At 41.6% G+C, this 20,714-nt stretch overlaps 1 protein-coding gene and 1 long non-coding RNA gene across 9 annotated transcripts in view; one reads left to right on the top strand and one right to left on the bottom strand.

The window, feature by feature from the left end:
• The window catches only part of FNDC3A (fibronectin type III domain containing 3A), a 113,611-nt gene extending 106,875 nt beyond the window's left edge, over positions 1–6,736 (bottom strand). Inside the window, exon 1 of one of the 2 annotated variants that reach the window (XM_042838894.1) lies at positions 6,685–6,736. The gene's annotated coding sequence lies outside the window, so the exon portion shown is untranslated. Of the gene's footprint in view, positions 1–6,479; positions 6,561–6,684 lie in introns of those variants that run through there. The other variant, XM_042838893.1, reaches the window with a different exon arrangement.
• LOC122171359 overlaps positions 5,855–20,714 on the top strand; it is a 24,359-nt gene continuing 9,499 nt past the window's right edge. For 2 of the 7 annotated variants that reach the window (XR_006171978.1, XR_006171979.1), the window contains exons 1-5: positions 5,855–6,202; positions 8,004–8,100; positions 8,999–9,064; positions 12,647–12,733; positions 14,068–14,171. This is a non-coding gene — a long non-coding RNA (uncharacterized LOC122171359). Of the gene's footprint in view, positions 6,203–8,003; positions 8,906–8,998; positions 9,065–9,137; positions 9,391–12,646; positions 12,734–14,067; positions 14,172–20,714 lie in introns of those variants that run through there. The other 5 variants (XR_006171977.1, XR_006171982.1, XR_006171981.1 and 2 more) reach the window with 5 other exon arrangements.

Below are 20,714 nucleotides of genomic sequence, written 5' to 3'. Positions count from 1 at the left end.
ACTGGTTGTGTAACTTCTGGGAAGCGGTAACTGCAACCACATAACAAATCAGGGAATTAATCTGTTCATTACATTCAGATCTACTTTGATAGTGTGCATTTTAAATCAGTGAGTGAGCTATCAGCACCACAGTGCATGCTTAGCCCCAGTCCTTACCAGGCACGTCAATGTGATTCAGTCACACCTTGCTTGGGAGCTACAGGACGGCCTGCTGATCTTGCAAGAGGTAAATACTCTTTGGAAGGAGTCTTGAAAATAAATGAGGAGACTGAACCATCCTTGCTACACAAATTAACAAAGACATACAATGCAGTTTAACTTTATACCACACTGATCTGAATATACAGCTGGTTTGTTAGTTTTACCCTCCTCTTACTTTCAAGGACTTCTTTAAACTCTCCTAATTTTACTTTCACGCCGGCTAAATTAGGTTCTCCTATGATTCTGCCAGGAGTGGATTTCCTTCAGTTCATTTTCTGAAGATCACAAGGGTTGAAAAACATCTTGGCCTTTCCCAGTTAACCATTTCTCTTGCCTACGTTTCTGTTTCAGAACATTTTCAGAGAAAACAAGCCTGCTCAATGCCAGAGATGAAACTACTCTCATTAGTTACCAGCTCCCTCCTTCTGGCAGCTATATGCAGCAAGGACAAACTTTTTGTGTAACTCCTTTAAGGCAAACTAAACAAACAAACAAGTATTTCTTTTATTAATGTGCTGTAAGTGGTCAGTGAGACAAATTTATTGCAGAGACAGCTGCTGGTCTTGGAGCTACAAAGAGTGCACGATTCAAGAACAACAAGCAGCTTTTAAAGAATTCTTACAAAACAGCCTCCTCTTGCTTGTTCTGAAAGATGAAAGCTACGTTTCCAAAGCACAGGCTAACATAGGATCAATGAGGCTACAGATCTTCAAATTTAAAACATAGGTCTCTGCTTCTGTAAGGAACAGGGTAATAACACAGAACATGACAAGACAAGCACGTGAAAACTACTTTCCAAAAGAAAGAATACACTCAAAAAACCCATATTTGAGTCTTAAAAGCACACCTTTCAGATCTATTTGTTAGGAAGACTTTTAATTGCTAGCTAGTAGTAGCAGCTCCCACCTGCTCTGCCATGAGGAACTGGCCAACAACACAGCAAGTTAAACTGGAGGGCAGACAGAGCTTTAAGATATTCTTCAAAATTTGGTCAGTGTTAAGCTACATCAGTTCCCTGGTCCATTATGCAGACATACATATGCCTGCCAAGCACAGGAATAAACGGACTATTAACTATTTCTTCTAGCATCAATGCACTTGTAAATGCAACAGTAAAAAAAAAAAAAGCCCACAGGCAGCCAATGTGGCAGGTGCTTCACTTCTGTAATAGCAATGCAAGCAGTCCAACAGCATCTCAAGGTGAAGGCAAGTCTTAGAGTTAAATGTGCAATTGATGCCAGAGTTCTTCATCAACAGAGGAGTCTCCGCAGATACAGAAGGGGAAGACCAGCAAAGCCAGAGCAACACACCTAGGATTACTTGTCAACAGTCACTATTTCACAGCTTCTTTCAGTCTTCCTTTCCTAGCCCCTTCTTGCAGCTTGCTGAAGAAGTCCCCTAACAGCTCATTAATAGAAACACTGAAGTATTAGCAAATAGTTACAGCCACAGCTCTCTTTCACTGCCAGCACACTGCAAGTCACCTATTATTGCATTGGAACTTCACATGCTTCTACAGAGAAACCCCATTTTTACCTTACAGATTAGTTTTCAGCTACAGGCAAACTTCTGCTCATCATTAGTAATAAATCTGCAGCCCTACATTTACTTCCCTGCCCCAAAATGAAGCTTAACGGTTTTGTTGCTAACATCTCAGTTTCCTTCTGCCAATGCAGAGTAGATAAAATTTCTCCACTCAAAAGAACAAACACTGAAGAATGAAACCTTGCAGCCTGAAAACTGTCAAGTTGGAGAAGAAGCATTTGTTATGCGATCAAAGGAGTAAGATATGGTATTAGCTATGGCAAAAAGAGCAGCTTGGCCATACCCTGTGCTTGTAGGATCTTACACCAAGTACTGTACAGTCTTTGTTTACCACAGACATTGTATTTGCACACCGGGGAAACTCAATAGCATCTACAAGGAAGTATTTACATAACAGTAAACTATACTGTTGGCTTTTTTTTTTTTTTTTTACTTTAGAGTAGATGTAAATATTTGTGAAGCTCATATTTACCTCAAGTTATTCAAGATCAAAAGGCATTAAGAACTGAGCGTCACAGTTCTAAACGCAACACATGTACAAAAACCAAAGCACATTCAGAAAGAACTGCCACACAGAAAGTGAAGTTAGCACTCTTGTGCCACATACTCTTTTCACTCCCAGTTACCTGAATCATGTGGCTATTTACAGCTGTCACAGTACAAATCCTTTAGGACCTTGTCACTTTCCCAGCAGACAGTACTTCCCAGACATCAATCAGTAGGATTGTTTTCCTGTTTCTTGGTTGTTCTTGTGTTGTTTCTTTTTTTTTTTCCCCTCAAAGTCACAGAGTGCATCAGTTCAGTTTGTGAACTGTCACAGCTGCGAAGCACTTCTCTTGCCATTATATTACAGAAGCTCATGTACTGCTAGGAAGAAGGACTTTAGTTTTTCTAGAAAGCAGAAGAGATTTACCACATTGTAGAAGGTGCTGATCTTCTCTTTTACTGATAGATTGTAAGAATGAGATTTAGTGGTTAAGCTCGGATGGAAAATTTGTAGATATTTTGATAGTTCTTTATGTACAAAATAAGCAGGTAATAAAGTAGGACATTTTTCCACTGCTCATGAATGAAGGTTTGCAACTTTTACTTTGTCCTATGTACTTGAGAACAATGCTGGAAGCAAGGTCAGAGCATTCCATGCACTCCTGTTTCACCATTATGTCAAACTCCTGTTGGGGTTGTGTTTGGCACACAAGCTACCAAGCTGAAAGACAGGGTAACAATGTTAACCACGGCTGAGTTTGACTGCCAAAGTTGGCTGTGGAACAGCACAACTACCAGGCCCAATATGTCTGGTTGGCTCTGTTTGAGAGGCACTCCGAAGACGCTGCCAATGAATGTGGCACTAAAGTTTTAGCAAAGTGTTTGGAAAGCACAAGGATATTCAATTGCTGAGGTTCTGCAGCAAACAGAAAAACATTCTACACCCGCAGAGAGTAACAGCGCAACCCTCTAGACAGCCACCCAATATTAAAACACTAGCTACAATTATACTTTGTTATTGACAAAATGGCACGTTAAATTCTATTTCCATCTTGTCAAAAACATTTACGACAGCTCATCAGAAACATTTCCATCAGTTACAGGCTCAAGACTGCATGATGGAAGCACAGCTGGAACAGGACCAGATCTTAGGGGTGGGAGGCAGACTTCAAAAATATTTGTCCAACCTGAAACTAAATGCAGATTGACTGGAACAATTAAAGATGACAACCTGCCAGAAACATGCAGCGCTACGAAGTGTTACAGACACTTTCTAAGCATTCTTCTACCCCATCAGCCTACAAAACAAAGACCCCCTAGATGGCAATCCAAAACATTACTGCCCATAAGCACGACGTGTTTTGATAAACATGTTTATGATAAAGGTTAATAGTGCTTCTATGCAGGCATCAAGCAAAGACCAGCATTAAGGAAGCTCAAAGTTTAATCTATACGGCAAAACAGAAGGAAAAAGTGCTCATTTCTGTAGTTCAGGAAACATTGGCCCCATGAGCAAAGTAAACATCATTTGTGTTTACTGTACAGAAGCAGCAGTTAAGTACTCATTCCAAGCTATTATCACTTTCCTCATCTACCAACAGTATCTTTTAGTTGAGCTGACAATCCAAGTCAAATCTATTTTTACTACATCTGGTCTTATAGGAAAAGCAATGGCTCTCACAATTCACCTTGGCACCATAAACTGCAGCTAAGTAGAACCTCACTACAAATTGCCTGGGAATTTTCCTGAGCCAACAGTCTTAAAGAAATGGATGATAAAATAGAGAGGTGTTATTGACAGATGTAAAAGAGAATCCAATTCATATTTCAGATCACAGAAACACGCCAACGAAACATGACATGTTACCTGTAGACATTTTAGTAGAGATTGAACTAGAAATCCCTTCACAATTGGAAGCTGGAGATTAAAAAAAAAAAAAAAAAAAAGGTACAGAGCTGCTGGATGCTGGAGGGCAGACTGGAATTCCTCAGGTTCCACAAAGCAGGGACAGTGCACACCGATGACTGCAGACAACAGTACTGTCTAGGAAGCAGGCCTGCAGCTTCATAAAAAGCTGTCTTTTCTAATATCTGGCACACACTATTTCAGAAATTACCTGCCAGCAAGTTAAAATAGAGAGATGCATAAAAGCACTGAGAAGGTATAACCATTTAGGGAAAAGTATTGACCATGCTGAAAAATTCTACCTTTCCTGCAGTCAGGCTTCAAGGCTTTGGCTTCCCAGTTAAGTGCTATGACAGAACGCTGCAGTAGCACGTTCAGTCAAGTAGTTAAAGTTGCAATAACAATTAGGAAGGATCTCCGTTAGGTATCTTGAGCCAGAACAATCATCATCATAACACTGACGTAGATCCAAATTCAAGCTAAATTAAATGGCCACAGGGCAAAAAATAACAAACAAAAGCATCTCAGGATTCACAGAACTCACAGCCCAAATCAGATGAGTTATTGGTCTGATTCATAATTCAAAGTTCTGCAGTTCCATTACATTATTACCTATAAAAATCAAACCCCTAAACATTCACAAAGCAGTGGAAACTCATAGTTTGAAAAAGGTCAAAATGCCACTAAGATGAAATCAGATAGCTTCAGCATTGTTCGTAATGACCAGAACTTCAAGTAACTCTTACACACACAGTGTGTCATAGAACAGAAGAAAACCTCAGAAGGTCTCCACCTGTTCTGAAAGCCCTGAGACACTCATCTGATTCCATTTACTGTTATCTCCTGGAGTAGTCAACCTGTGACTGCCCAAGGCAGACTGCTCCCAACCTGACCAAGTGAACACACTGCTGAGTCCCAGGCTTTCTGAGATTAGAACTGGCTCTTTCAACTGAGGTTACAGCAGCCAAAGCCAGTGCCTGACAGTCCTTGTGTAAGCGATTCAGAATGTAAATTCCCCCACTCCCTTCTGAAGAAGTCAGCAAGAAAACCACTCAGGCACAGTTTGACAAAACAAGTCCCACGTTCAGATCTTGTGTCAAAATAACTTCCCAGACTGCCCAGGGAGGTGCCGGAGCTGCCACCCTGCAGGTGCTTAATAAATGTGTAGATGTGGCACTGAGGGACACTGTCAGAGGGCATGGTGGTGCCCTCCCACTGCCCTGTGCGTTCAGTAGGAACACCAGCTACCTGGACCCCTACCCCACCTGCAATACTGAGCTCTGCAGATACCTTCAGCTTCCACATGCACACAGCCTTCTCCCCACATCAAAGCTCTTTACTTCTACACTCACCGAGTGACTGGACTTTACAGTTGTTTAGGACTATGGATAAAATGCCATTGATTGCACTTACTGATTGTGAAGGGCTGCTGAGTTGCTGTGATTTACGCTGTTTCAGAGCATGGAATACACACACATCCATGCATGCAGATTCACACCATGGCTACAGCAACGTTTCTGTACAGCTGGGCTGCACAAAACACAAAGTTACCTATTGTCATAACAACAAACCAAGCTCGAAGCTCAGAAAGGACAGCTTCTGCTCCTGCTAAGACCAAAGCTCAACGACAAGCTGCTCTGAGATTTGAAGCCTCCAGGCTGATTTAAGGAATTTACAGCCAGCTATACATCCAATCGAACACAGAGTAAACGGTACAAAGAGCATTTCCCAAGAATGATTTCACGGCACGAGCTGTTCTGGAAGCACCCTGACACTCAGGATGGCCGTAAATCGCTTCAGATAGGTTAAACAAATTACCAACCCTTCGGGAGGTGGTCCGCTCACTCCCACCCTCTCTACGTGCCACCGTCCTTCTGCTTATTTGCTTCGCACCGCGCAATGAAAATCAGCTGGAAAGTTTCGTTTTTGCTTTTCGTCGGTTTCACTTTCCAGCTGCTTACAAGCCACGAAAAGTTTCTGTTTGCGTTAAACCCGAGCGATAGGCGGGGAAGAAGGGAGAGGCACGAAGGCAGCCCAGCGGGCGCTCCGGCAGCACTCGCCGAGGTAAGGGCAGCGCTTCGGGAAGGCGGCACAGCCCGCACTCGGCGCGGCACCCCGGCCCCGCAGCGGGGCACAGCGCGGTGCCGGAGCCGGCCGCCTGTCAGCGCCGCTCGGGCCCCTCCCAGCTGCCCTCTCCCAGCGGCGGGACCCCCCAGGCCGGAGAGAGGCGGAAAGTTTCCCCCCGCCCTCCCGGAGTAGGCACGCTCCGGCCGCTCTCCCCGCCGGGGGTTACGCGAGGCGCCGCCGCCGCGCCCCGTCTGCGCTCCCCGCCCCGACTCACCGCCATGGCCCCGCCGTCCCCCGGCTAACGGTCCGAGCTCCGCCGGCGGCGGGCAGCGGCTGCAGGGCGGGTAGCGGGGGGAGTTCCCGATGGCGCAGCTCGGGCAGGGGCGGCGCCCCGCCGGCCGTTCCCCACCCCCTGCCCGCCCCTCAGGTACCTGCGCCTCGCCCGCCGCCGCGTCACCCCACCCCTCCCCTCCCCGCACCTGTCACTGGCCCCCGCCGCTGGCGCTGGCGCCGGCACCGCCGCCTCCGCCCCGCAGCCCCAGCGCTCCCCTCAGCTTCGCCCGCCGGAGCGCGGCCGCCATCTTTGTGGAGGGCTGGGAGGGGCCGCGAGGGGGCAGTTGGCTCTGCCGCACACTGCGCCTGCGCGGAGAGCCGCTCCTGGACGGAGGGGCGGGGCCAGAGAGGGGGCGGGGCCAGAGGACACTGAGGGGCGGGGCCAAGTGGCTGGGGGGCGGGGCTGTGGGGCAGAGGTGAGGGGTAGGGCTCGCTCCTGGACATGGTTTGGGGTCGTGGGCTTGAATCTCCCCCCGGTCAGGTGTTTGTGCCCAAACACACCGTTTCCAGCGTCCTGTTTGTGAGGGAAAAAGGGATATAACACATTTTCTCCAGCTGCTTTTGCAAGGAGGAAGTGTCTTCTCTCAACACCTGCAATGCCCAGCTGATGTCCTGAATGCTAATTTGTGATTATCTTTTGCTTAACGTCTGTCCTTTCAACCGTTGTGGATCAAAATGATTTTCCTACAGTGTTGGACTTAATGACCTTCTGCAGCAGCGGGCTGAGCAGAATGAGCTGCTTCATAAAGCGCTTTTGTTAATTTGCCTTAAAGTTCTCTGTTATTAAGTTAATCAGTTGCTATTTCTCTTGCATATCAGCTATGCTCACAGCACTTTTATGGCTTAATGGCACACAGAAGATAACCCCAAAGGCGCACCAACTGAAGTCTGCCATCCTGGTTGCTCGCTGTAGGCCCCTTCTTCCAGAACTCACCATTTCACTGGTGAAGCAGCGACCTAGGATGTGGTCTGTCAGATCTCCGAAGCTGGGGAGGCTGGGACCTGATTGATATTTGGATGAGCCACCTCGTTAGGTGTTGCGGACCGCACTGCTGGTGATTCATCCGGTGGCTTTCGTCTGTCTATGAGTCAGGGCTGAACAAATGCCACTGCGCAGCGCTTGTGGGCTCTGCTGTCCAGTTGCACAGCACTGGAGAGCTTTGCCAATTGGATCTGTTGGGAGGTCACTTGTGTGCCGTCCAGCTGTGCAGCATTTGAGAGCTCTGCCAATTGCATCTGTTGAGTGATCACTTGTTTTCCTATCTTTCTCTGGCGTTAAAACCCTTCCTTGCATCGCTTGCAGGTGAAATTAAGCAATCAGTGTAACATTTTGTGTGCCCTGGTACAGATTTATGGTGATGAGAGGGAAAAGCTGAGAGTGTTTTGGACTGTTCTCCCTGTTCTCACTGGTCCACGTGGCTATAAGTTTGCACTGCATGACACAGTGTGCTTTCTTCTTTTTTAGGTCATAGATATTTAAACGCCTGCGTATAAAATTCCATTTTCTGCTGGAAGAACATTTAAAGTCACCTGAAAATCATTCTGAGTACTATAAGGATTAGGTAAAGCAATATAGTGACCTCTTTGTCTCTTTTCATGGACTGATGTGAATAAATGGATTTTTCTAAAATAAAACAAAATTAAATTGAGATTATTTACCAGTCTAAATTGGATGTGCAGATTTCAGCTACTTGCAGATGACTGACCAAATGCCCCTGCTTTCATCCATTGTAGAACTTCCCAGAAGAAGCCATGGAGGCATAATTTCTTTACTGTCTTGTATCAGATAGACATCCAAGTACTCAAGAAAGGCATTTATGAAATTGAGATGGTAGCTAAACCCAGTATATGAGACAAGAGAAGACAAATCCATCAGAGGATTTGCAGTTTATTCCCTTAAGATGTATAATTATTTGTCTGGTAGTGCTCCCTTTGTGTAGCCGTCCTTTCTTCAATCAAGCAAAGGTACCATCTGTAGGGAATTCTGAATATTTGATGTAAATATTTCATGTTTGCATTAAGCTTTATTAACTCATAAAAAACAAGCAGCAATGCAGTGCTTGGATAAGGATTGGGCAACTCATGCTAATTTTAAAATCTGGGTCACTTTAATCAAATTTACATTTCTCTCCATCCTTGTTGGGAAAGCAGAAAGTCTCAAAATCTGAAGTTACAATAAAATGGCTGTTCACCACTTCAACACACAGCAGTGTTGACAAACAGTGACCAGCAGGCTTGCACTCCACATTTACTATCAGCAAACTGGTTTATCATCCAGACTTCAGGTGAAAACACTGCTGGGAACATTTACCATGATCTCTAGGACCATGAAGACAGAACTTTGGACTAGACTGTGAAAACCATAAGGTCAATAGCTCTGCTGTCTTCTTCCAGATGAGTAGCATGTATGTAATACAAAACAGTTAAAGAAATACAGCTAGTGTTTATTTTCTAAAACAGGTAACAAGTGCATGAATATAGCTCCACCAAAATGAGCAAGCTATAAATTGGCAGCAGCTTTATGAGGTGAGTGAAGTTCAATTTTGATGGATTGGTTAGAAAAACTGCAGGAAATCTAATTATTACAAAATTGAGTTAGTTCTTTTTCTGTGTCCTTTGAGGTATCTTCTATCTTCACCTGAGCTGCACAGCAGTCATCATGTTAATCCAGATCTCTTTCAAAGAAGCTGCTGGTCAGTAGGAGTTATTTAGTGGCTTCTGATTTGTCTGAAATGAGTTGAACTGTAAAAATCCCTCTTTAATGTTGCAATGATGTATCAAAATAAAAGTTTGATGAGAACTGTATAATGCTAGGCATGATTCGTTTCAATAGTAAAATAAATGTTTATGGGGAAAAAAAGAAGGGCCCTGAGATTTAATTGATATGATCAGCTAGGTTTTTACACAATTTGACAAACTAGTAAAATTAAAACGCATCAAGCAGTGGCATATAATAAAATGTTTATCGTGTCCTTAACTTGTCTTTTATTTTTATCAAAATATGGACGGGTGCCTTAAAAAAGACACAAATCCAGGATTCTCTGGCTTCTTTACCTGCTTTTCATGACAAAGATGATGAAGACAATCATTCTTTGATAGGATTAAATCAGCTGAATATTTAGAATTATGGTACCAAAATGAATGGGAGGATTAAATGGATAAAAATGTTAATCCAGTCGTAGACAACAAAATTCAGCCATTCAGATCTGGCATTGTGGGAGCAGCTCTAACAGAGTATCAAGGATTTGAGGTAAATTGCTGTTTGTTTCATTCAGAGAGTGGGTGGAATACGCTATTTCCCTTACTGATTCATCTCCTTTCCTGGAAGAGATGCCACCAAATTTAACAGGATTACTTGCAAAATAGTGCATTGCTCAACAAGAACAGGCATGGCAGATCATTTCCTTAAGATGTTCAGGTGCAAAAACAAACCAAACTCTATGAGAAAGAATTAATTAGTTTAAAATTTTTTGAACATCGTGCCAAGATTAAGACTTTGAAAACATCAGCTGGAACCCTTCTGAAAGAGTGGTCTAATTGTGTGGTATTTAATTACTTATAGGTGTATTTGCCAACTGGAAAAGCAAAATAAAGTCAGGGATTACATGCACAGAAAGAGCAACTACACAGTTTAGATCCTGAGTTCGTTTATCTCACTTTATTAAAACAGAGAAATATATTTTCTTGAACTACTTGTTGTGACATTACTTTCTAAACTTAAGTCAAAAACCCCACATACGAGTGATGAAATGTTCCAAACAATGACATTCATCTTCTTGAATCAGATTCTTGAAGCTGATTCTTTTGTACCATGTAAATCTTAATTGTTTCCGGATAAACATATTGAAATCAGCTGCTAGTTGAACAATGATTTTTTTCCATCATTAATTGAAGATATCATTTTGTATTACAGAAAGCCTTGAATCCATACCTAAAGCAATGGTTGTCAACACCAACAAAGCAGTATTTATTGGCTTCATAAGTTTTAAAAACTACTGATTTTTTTTTTTTTTTTTTTTTTTTGCTTCCTACACTGGGATAATTATGAACTGTCTTTAGTGATCCCTTAGTAAAATAACAGTTGGCTGGTAATAGATAAAGCTGAAGTCAGTCCTGGCTGTAATGGAAACGTTCACCAGAAGCACGTTTTGAATTTGTGCTTCTGCTTGGAATGAGATTGGAATACTTTTATTGCCTTTCTTTTCAGGTCATGATTAAAAGTTAGACATCATAAGATCTATTGGTTGGAAGCAGGAAGACTTACACCATTCATATGCTACATTTAAAATGCCAGACACACTAGTCCATATTTATATAGGCATTTTTTCTTTCTTGAATATTTAGAATTTCATACCTGAGCTTATTTTTCTTCCAGTAGATTTTCTGTCAGGATAAACAGTAGTTTCCATTTCATCAGATGGACCACCAGGAGTTCAGCATGAATTGTCTGGAAAATTGGTTTTCTTCTGGTACCTGGCAACATTTAGGATGGATTGACTGTGTTTAGGACTTCTTGACCTAGTTCAGTGGCAAGGAGGTTACCTTTCCAATTTAAGCAGCTCTGCCTCTAACTTGAGGAGTTTTGAGACACACAAGATCTCTATTATCTTGTTCTGAATTGCAGGGCTTGGGATTCTTGCTATGACTCCTTTTTTCCAGCCCTTTTGAAGTACCAGGCTCATGTTGTGCTTGCAGACAAAGAAGCTGAAGAAAGTTTTCATCAACTTCTTCACATAAGGGTGCATTTTAAACTTGTTCAGTAAAAGGCCTCACAGTGCAAGTCCTTGTCTGGCAAGATAACAGCCTGAGTTCAGCATGCTCACGGCACACTGATTAGTCTCTTCATTCAGATTTTCCTATTTTCTTTTTCTTTTTTGTTTTTCTTTTTCCAAGAGTACTGAATATATAGCATGTTGCCAACATTCTCTGTGGTTTTCTGGAAGAGTTTAACTGCTTCATGGTGGCTTGGAGAAGGCTGGTTCCTCTCTTTTTTTTTTTTTTCAAGACTTTTTCAAGACTTTTTCTTCCAAATGAGGTATCCAGACGGTGCGAAAGCATCATCTGTGTGTTTAGCACCTACAAACTCTACGACGGTGGAAATCAAATGTACTTCACTAGCTTCAGAATAATGGAACCATTGAAAATTTACGAACCAGGATGAGCACAAAGAACAGTCTTGTTTTGTGAAGTTATGTGCAGGAAAAAGCTCAAGTCATGGTTGATGAGGTGTCTCAGAAATGTTAACAGTGTCAAGCAACTGGCAATTGGTTCCTGTGGCAGGAAATAGCTAAGGCAGCTCAGTGCTACAAGCAGTAGAAGCTGACCTTATTGTTGTTGGAATTGTAGTTTCCTCCTTTTTAATCATCTGTGTTATAAGCAAATTTGTTTTAGCCTTTGAAGAATACATATTCTGCTTTTGTGTGGTCTCTGCTCATTTGGTAAGAATGGTACTGGCTAATGTACACACAGCTCTTGGGCAAGCTAAACTGCTTAGCTGGTCACTTGGTTTATGCAATTGTGTTGTTACAGAAACATGGCAGGATGCATGTCTATGCCATGAAGGACTATTAAAAACAAAGACACCACCTCTGGCTTTGGGAGTCTCAGAGCCACAAATTGCCAGTGGCTGGGAAGACACTGGGGAGAGGTACCACTGTGCAGTTGCCCAATGCATTGCAGTGGGGCGTTGCTGGAGACAGAATGCCAAGCTTTGATCTGACCCACCATGTCTGTGTTCATCTACATCTGCTTTTATGTTTTGTCTGTGCACGATATTTTTAACAAAGGATAGGCAATAAATTAAATCATTTTTTGTTAGTCTGTGAGGAAAACTATCCACTTGAAACCAGTGCCCTAGTCAGTGTCAGTGTTTTGTCCTGTTCTTTATGTTGATATAGGTGGTGATGAACATTAATATATATGAGACATGAGTAGAAAACACAAGTACCTGTTAAAGTCTTAGGTTCTTGCCAAGAAAAATGGGTCAGTGAAGTGAAAACTTTTTGTTCTCTTTGAAGCAACTCTGTAGTTCTAGCTGATTCTATTTTAACACTGGAAACTATTTAATTCTTCTTTACTTTTCTCTAAAGTAACCTGTAATCTTTCCAGGCGTTTCAAGTAGAGACAATAGTAAATCCTTCTGAATGCTACTGTGGATACCTCTTTTCAGCCTGAGAGATTCTATTGACTGTAGAAGTGAGTAGTTTCTGTTTATTTTCTCATGTTCTTACAAACAAAAATACAACTGACAAATGCTCCCTATAAAGCAATAACAAGATAAGAAAAAAAAAAGGAAGAAAAATAAATAGTCTGAACTTCTATTTGAGATTTTTCAACTTGAGCTCTTTGAATCCAAGCGATGAGTGTGTTCAGTGATGATAGCTCACACTGGTACCTTGTATGCTGACCAGCCTTCCAAATGGTAAGTCATGTGTATTTTATTTTGTTTTTGAAGGACCTATCTTTGGAAAGGGGGATCACACAGCTTGAAATTTTGCTTGCAACATGAAAAGAAAGAATAATACTCCTTCTGCATTATGTTTTGATGTTTGCCCCAGAGTGGATGAACACTACTCCAAAGTCCCTTTCAAATGAGAAGGGTCTGGAGATGAAATCAATGTAGTCAGCCTGGCCCACAGTCCTCAGCTCAGTGTTGTGGTGAGAAGATCCACTACTATCTCACCATGGAATATACAAAAAGTACTTGTGTATGCATGTAGACTGTTCTAATTTTTGAAAAGAGGAAATCTGGGATGTAGCAGGAGTCTCTTTTGGTGAAGCTATGATTGGAAACTTTTGAGAAACAGGCATCAAACTCATGAGAAATGATTATTACCTTTCACATGCTTTCTTTATAAAGTGTTTTCTCACTGTGGAAAGTACTTCAATGTTCTGAGCATTCTTTAAAATATGGACATGTTGCCAACTTAAGAAAATAAGGAACTTCATCATTGCAATTCCTGTTACATAACCCTCTCCACCTCTGCTTTTCATCTTATACTCACGGTTTAAGTTTTAAGATCTGCCTCAGTGTGAGTCTGTGTTCTTTGTACCAGTAACACTTTGGCTAGAGCATCAACATCAGACTTACAATGAAAAAAGCATAGTTTGCTTCCGACCTCTTCATGCGGTGTTTTGCATTTTCAATATTAAAGCATTACTGCACAAACATCATTCTGGATTGAGCAATTTGTTTCATGCAAAATTTGCTATGCCTGGTGAATTGATCATTTTGAGTTTCCTGGTAGATGATACAAGATACTCTTTTTTCCATTTCAGATTCAGGTCAAAGTGTGGCCTCTCATCAAAGACACTGCTGAGTCTTGCTCTTGTTTTCCTCTGGGATATGGCAGCCTTGGCTCTTTGGTCTTAGATCATTCACAGCGTCTTCCCCTCTGCTATCTTTTTTTGCACCTTTGGTTTAGACACTGTTCCTATGTTTTACTTTCTATGCAGTGCACCTCTCCTCATGTTTTTTTTTTCCTCATGTTTTTTTTTTCCTCCTGTTTCATGATTTTTTTTATTTTCAGACATTAAATGAAAATGGGGAGAGACCAAGTCCACCTGAGTCCACTAGCTACAGAGAGAAAGGTCTCACAACATCTTTCTTTCTGCCTGCACTTGCTGACTGAAGGTACAGAAGGATGCGATATATAAATCTCTTCTTATTGCTTTCTATGTATCTGCAGGGACTCGGCTCCTCTGGGGCTTCTACTTGCTTCACTTTTCAACTTCAGGTTATTTTCTTTAATTTCTTTTTTGCTGCTGGCACAATGGCACGTACATTAATCACTCAAGCCCAAGGTGCTCGAAAAAAACGGTCTTTATCTGGTGACACAGTTCCAACAGCTTTTGCCTAACAGAACATGGGCTTTTCCAGAGCTCCTCCCCTGGATATTTTCATGTGTCTGGAAAGAGAGTTTGCTGAAAGGTGCAGCTGGCTGCCACAGGGACAACAGTTTGGCTGCAAGATAAGGACAGCAGTCTAGACAGATCTGTCTCAGCACACAGGATAAGATTATTTTGCCTATCAGACATTCTGTTCTAATTGTTGATTGCATGTATGTATTTTGGGTGATGACATCTTATTTCTTCAAGGATTTTAATGAGTAGTAATCAGACTTGTCTAGCCTCACAACCTCCTGCAAATCACAGTTTGCTTGGGATTTTTGGTCTTGCTCGCAGTGCCTTTAGCCTCATTAAACATATTTCCTTTAGAATTTCCATATTTCTGCTAGAGAATTTTAATGTGCAATAGCTGAGCAGTTTACCTTTATTCCATTATCAGATCTTTAAAGCTGCAGGGGATTTTAATGCACGTTGTGTGTCAAAACGATGTGGAGCTACATCTGGAATGCTAAAGGACAGTGCTGTTATACCATGTGGTTGCAGAATTAATCAGTGCTTCCTTGGGACAGGTTTACACATACCACAAGAGTAGCCCCCAAATACCTGCAAGACAAGACTTGTGGGCTGTTAATCAAAGAACCTATAATAAAGTCTTGCTTACACCTTTTTCACTTTTCCAGGCACGTTTTTGAGGCCTATAGATAGTCAGCCAAAGAGTCTTATGTCAGATGATGGAAAGAGCATGTCCAGCAGTATTTTAGAGAACCCTGTTGGAAGGTGATATAAATAGAATTACTCCGTTGAGCTCTGATCCTGTCTGAAATAAGAATACAGCAGAAAGAAGATTTGGAGAAAGCAACAAAAGTACACTGTATGTGGCAGAGACAAAAAGGTCAGGTTGTTAGGTGTTGTGAAGAAACAGACAAGGAATGAAACAGTGGATATATGCAAAATTTTCCCTAAGTTCTCTGAAGCCATGAGCTTAGGGGAGTTCCCAGTGAGGTTAATACGACAGTACACCTAAAACTGATTAAATATCTCCCTGAAAAGTGCAATGACTTTCAGAACTCATTACTCAGGCAAAAGTTTTAGGAGGAGTCAAATAATAGAAGAAAACCTGCTGCTACCCCAAATAGACATTAACAAGCAGGAGGTTATAAAACTTCATGTTCCAGGATGAAAGGCAGCCACTTCCTATTTCGGATCAGGAAGATGCTTCCTCTGGAAGTCACTGTTAAGAACTGTCCATCACAGGATTTTTAGCTCAATCCAAATAGTGTCAGTAGCACTGTTTGACTACATGAACCACCGGTTGAGAACTGCTGGTCTACTTTGCTCTAAATTTAACACTCCTTTTCATGTGCCTCAAGCCATGCTGCCCTAATTTTATTTTCCTTTTTTTCTTTTTTTCCTCATAAAGGAATGTGAGGAATAAGAGAATCTGATTTCCCTGTTGTTCAGGATAGATTTCTACTGTATCATTTTATTTGAGCAGTGTGTTTTCTTTCTCCTGAAATACGGTAGGCTAAGTTATGTTTACCCATGGTAACAAAAGCCAAGTGGAAGCAACTGTCCCCAATTTAGTACTGGTGTATTTGTAGAGCATTTCAGGGCTATAAAATGCTCCTACATTTTTGCTGTGGTAATTACAGTGAGTGAGCCAGCTGCTGGTTAATGGCGCTCACTGACTCACCTTCCTGTCTGCTCTGACTTTGGGAGGATGGAAAGTGGATGTGGTGCTGTCAGAAGGGACAGCAGCAGATGAATGCCCCCAATAACCCATTAATAGAGTATGAAACAGTCATCCAGTGCAGAAAGCAGAAAGACACAATTAATTCTCCAAAATACGAGAAAGTCTGTTGTCATTTTCCCCAGTATCTCCTCAATCAAATCAAAGTTGATTCAGCTAGTTTTTAAGGGGTGAAATATTAAGTACATTCAGGCTTTCAAATACAGTAATTTCTGATCTGCTTAAAAGGAGGAAGAAATATGAAGGATAAGCTTTGCATCCTTCCTGGAATACTGTAAAGATTCTTGTTCAGAGAGGAACATCTCCCTGAGCTGAGTGGTTTCCAACTGCCATCATGGTGTTCAGTGTGATGCACGCATATTTTGAGCCTTGTAACAAAGCTTGAATCATGAACACTGAGGTCTGTGACATGGAAAAAGGCTTTAGTACACCAATAAAGCTGTATCTCTGGGTGGTAAAAGTATATGGGACGTTATCTTTTGGTTTATTAGGTAGATTTATTACAGAGTTGTAGCTCTCATCTCACAGTTAAATCGCATGAGTCTTACTTATTTTTCACTCTCTTGCTCAGTACTCTTCATACCTCAATCTCACTCTGAGAGTGAATTTATTTTTCACATGGAATATTAAAACAAATTCTCCTGAAATATTATGCTACTTGGAAGGTAACATCTATTTAAAAATATAGAGATATCCCTATGGTTTTATGCAGTCAGTAACTCAAAATAGCTTGTGTCTACCACAGCACAGTTATCATGGACTTAGTCATTCCCACAGAGGGTCTTTGTTATGTTTGAAAAATGCCAATTTTGAAATCAAAGGATCTGGTTCTTATTTACATGACTATGCCAAGAGGCCTTGTAGTGGTTGCAAACGACATTGTGCAGACCTCCTAGTCTCCAGCACAGGAGACTTTCACAGCATCATCCTGCTTAGACTTCCCACAGTGTATGACCCTTCTTCTGGCAGCAATGAAGCAGAGCCCTGTGGTCCTTTCCCTTTGTGCTGGATGGCACCAGCCCATTGTCTATGGGTCTTTTATGAATTATTTGAGCTAGTTTTTCCTGGTACTACTATTGGAATTGCTTTAAATACTTAACTTTGTCTAAAAATCCTTGTTAAAGTCGTGTTGATCATCTTCTGAGTGTCTGATTATATCACACTTTCATAAGTGTAAGCATGTTTGTATTTGAGTTCACAGAATCCTAGAATCATATAATATGCCACATTGGAGGGAATTCACAAAGATTATCAAGTCCACCTCCTGGTTCTACACAGGAGCACCCAGCATTCAAGTCCTATTTCTGAGAGCACTGTTCAAATGCTCCTTGAACTCCAGAAACTTGGGGCCCTGCCCACTGCCCTGGGCAGCCTGTTCCATGCCCACTGCCTGGCGGTGAAGAACCTTTCCCTGGCATCTACCTGACTTTCCCCTTATGAAGGACCATGCCATTCCTTTGGATCCTATCTGATTATTGCTACTCGGATTTCTGAATAAAGGCACCTTGTTTTACACTCAACAGAATAAACTGTTTGCCCAGTTTGTACGCACTGGGTTCCCACTCTTTTTTCCAAGCAATGTGATTAGAAACGTGAAATTATTAAGGATGGAGAAGACCAGTAAGATCATCTAGTCCAACCATCAGACTTCAGTACAGAGGATTACTTTTTCAAAAAGTGTTGATCCAGATTGCTGTGAAGCAGTTTCCACTTCTCAATATCTCAGTATTTGAGCTGTAGTTTGTTATTAGAGATGCTGCTAATCTTTAGCCCCCTGGAGCAGGTCTTTCCGGCCTTTACCTAACTGCCACCTCCATAGGCCTACGTGAGATTTATAATTTCTGAGAAGAGCGTAGACATAATTAAACATTTTTAGGTGCTTTGCTCATGTGCTAATATGACATTTGTCCCAGAGTGCTGCCTGCTTCTATCCCGACATTTGCTACCTGAATGCAATTTGGTCAAGATGAAATATACCCAAGAAATGCCTGCGTTCTCACTGTCTTTCAAGGGAATTCGCCACAGTTGCTGATTTATAGAAGAGCAGTCAGATGGTTTGCACTGGGATGAATTACAGCCAAAAGGGCAACAGGTACAAGATTAGATCCTGTGTAGGCTCATGCAGAGAGACCACAAAGCCTGCCTGCATCAGGTGTTCTTTCTCTTCTTTGGAGTAGGTAAGCACTGGTGAAGTTTTAGTTTCATATGTTAAGTATTTCTTGTTATCTCTCTATCTATCTATTTCAGAGGAGAAATGATTTAATTTGGCTTTCAGCTTACTGTCTATTTGGCGACAATTTCCATCTCCACTATATTGCCTTTCAGCTGTAATATTTTCTTCATTTGGCTAGAAACTTAATGAAGTCATTTGCCACAGAAGATTTTGAAACATATTATTTATGGCTCCAGTCTGTCACCCTCAGACAATATTCGGGGATGATGCAATGCAGCTGTACACAGTATTTTTACATTTCTCTACACTTTGTTAGTTTGTTCTGTACTTTGCTTGCCCTTTAAAAACTATAAAAGACAATAGTTATTATATCTCATGTAAGAAGTCTGTGAAAGTATACATAAATCTTATAGAAATTATCTGTTCTGTTCTTTTTTGAAGTTTTTAGATTAATTCCTGTAATGTAAAAGAGTTAAATAAGTTTTGATAAATCCATTCGAGTCAGTGAGCTAACTCCATGATTTTGTCTTTGTTATAGCTGAATTTGGGATTTCAAAGTACTTTTGAGACTTTTCAATGATAGGAAGGGAAGTGACTTTTTTTTTAGCATTCTTGAATGAATGACTTCACAGTTTGCATGTCATACGAGACTCATTTCCTCATTTGTTCCTATTTTAAACATATACTTATCCTCCCACTGTTCCTGAAAAAGTCGTGTTTCTTCTAGATTCTCTGCCTAAAAAAATCGCTAAAAACAAATGCAGCTCCCAGCCTGGCAGACAGTGGGCAGTGCCTCTGAATAATGAGCTGGACCTGAGGTTTAAGCTGGATATCAGGAAAAGGCTCTTCACCAGAGGGTGATGGGCATGGATTGGGCTCCCCAGGGCTGTGGACATGGCCTCAAGCTGACAGAGTTCAAGAAGTGTTTGGACAGCGGCTCAGGCATAGGATTTGAATGCTGGGTGGTCCCTGTGTGGAGCCAGGATTTGGATTCAGTGATACACATTTACAATACTGTGTCCAGTTCTGGGCTACTAAGTTCAAAAAAAGACAGGAATCTCCTAGAAGGAGTCCAGTGAAGGGCCACAAAGATGGTAAAGAGCCTGGAGCATCTCCTGTATAAGGAAAAGCTGAGTAACCTGGGTCTGTTCAGTCTGGGGAAAAGAAGATTGAGAGGGGATCTGATTCTTTATAATAAGGATGATGCAGTACTGGAACAGGCTGCCCAGGGACATTGTGGAGTATTCTATGGAGCTATTCAAGATCCAGCTGGACACCTACTTGTATGACCTATTGTCAGGTACTTGTTTTAGCAGGGGATTGGAATCGATGATATCTTGAGGTCCCTTCCAACCCCTGCAGTTCTGTGATTCTGTGATCCCCGTGGGTCCTTTCTAAGTTTGGAGATTCCATGATGCTGTGAATATATGTTGATAGGTGTCCCTTTAGCAATGCTATATATGTTCTATGTACCAAAGCCACTCTATATTTCCTCTGTACTCAATGGGAAGGGGCACTTCTTGGGGACATTTCACCTACTGAAGATAAAAGTCTAGAAGAGGATGATGGATTGCATTCTGACTGTAAATTGAAAGTCAGGAGTTCTGCACATGGGAATTTCTCTCATACCCCTACCCTGAAGTCAATCCCTGCCTGATTCCTGGCAAAGCTCAAAGCTTTTCAGAGCTGCAGTGCCTAATCACAGCTCTGAAACTTCTGTATGGCATCCAGAAGTGATGAGTGCAATGTCCAGACATCCTACCTAGGAAGAGTTCAACTTGCAAGAAATAATGACAAGACTGCTTTCACTATTTTCATGGTTTCCTTTTACCTTAAGCTTTGCAACAGAGTTATGCTTAAATGTAAAGGTGATCTAGTGCTTAAACTGTTCACAAACACTTGCATGCATTACACTGGTTCAAAGTATGGTGTTTTTCCAGGCCACCTTCCTGTGCTTTTTCACGTGTGTAGTATTTAACAATCTCTTCATCTCTGGGGATTTGCATTTGTGGAAACCCTTAGCCTGTGTCTAGTCAATCTTACAAAGCTGTAAGTAGTTCAACTACATCAAGAATAAGAAGTAATGGAGTAGTGAAGAATAAGGATGCTGATTTGTGGAGTGCTTTTTTATGCAGACTTGCCAAGTGTAACTTCTAGAGATTTAATGAAGATCAAAGCCATTTATGATGACCACATAATTAAAAGTAAAATGTCCTTCTCTTGTGGTCACTGATGTATTGACATGGTTGGTTGTGGCCAATTAAGTTGCAACTAAAATTTTGTTTCTTTCATACTGCTTGCTGGGAAACAAAGTGTGTTTTAAATGTATGCCCCCATTTTAACTTTAAAAGAGTTTATTTGATTCCTTTTCCTTTTCCTTTTCCTTTTCCTTTTCCTTTTCCTTT

The sequence above is a fragment of the Centrocercus urophasianus genome, unplaced genomic scaffold (assembly GCF_019232065.1).
Source record: "Centrocercus urophasianus isolate 14NV4802_14NV808 unplaced genomic scaffold, USGS_Curo_1.0 seq_9, whole genome shotgun sequence".
Classification (NCBI taxonomy): domain Eukaryota; kingdom Metazoa; phylum Chordata; class Aves; order Galliformes; family Phasianidae; genus Centrocercus; species Centrocercus urophasianus.
This window is presented reverse-complemented; position numbering and strand designations above follow the sequence as displayed.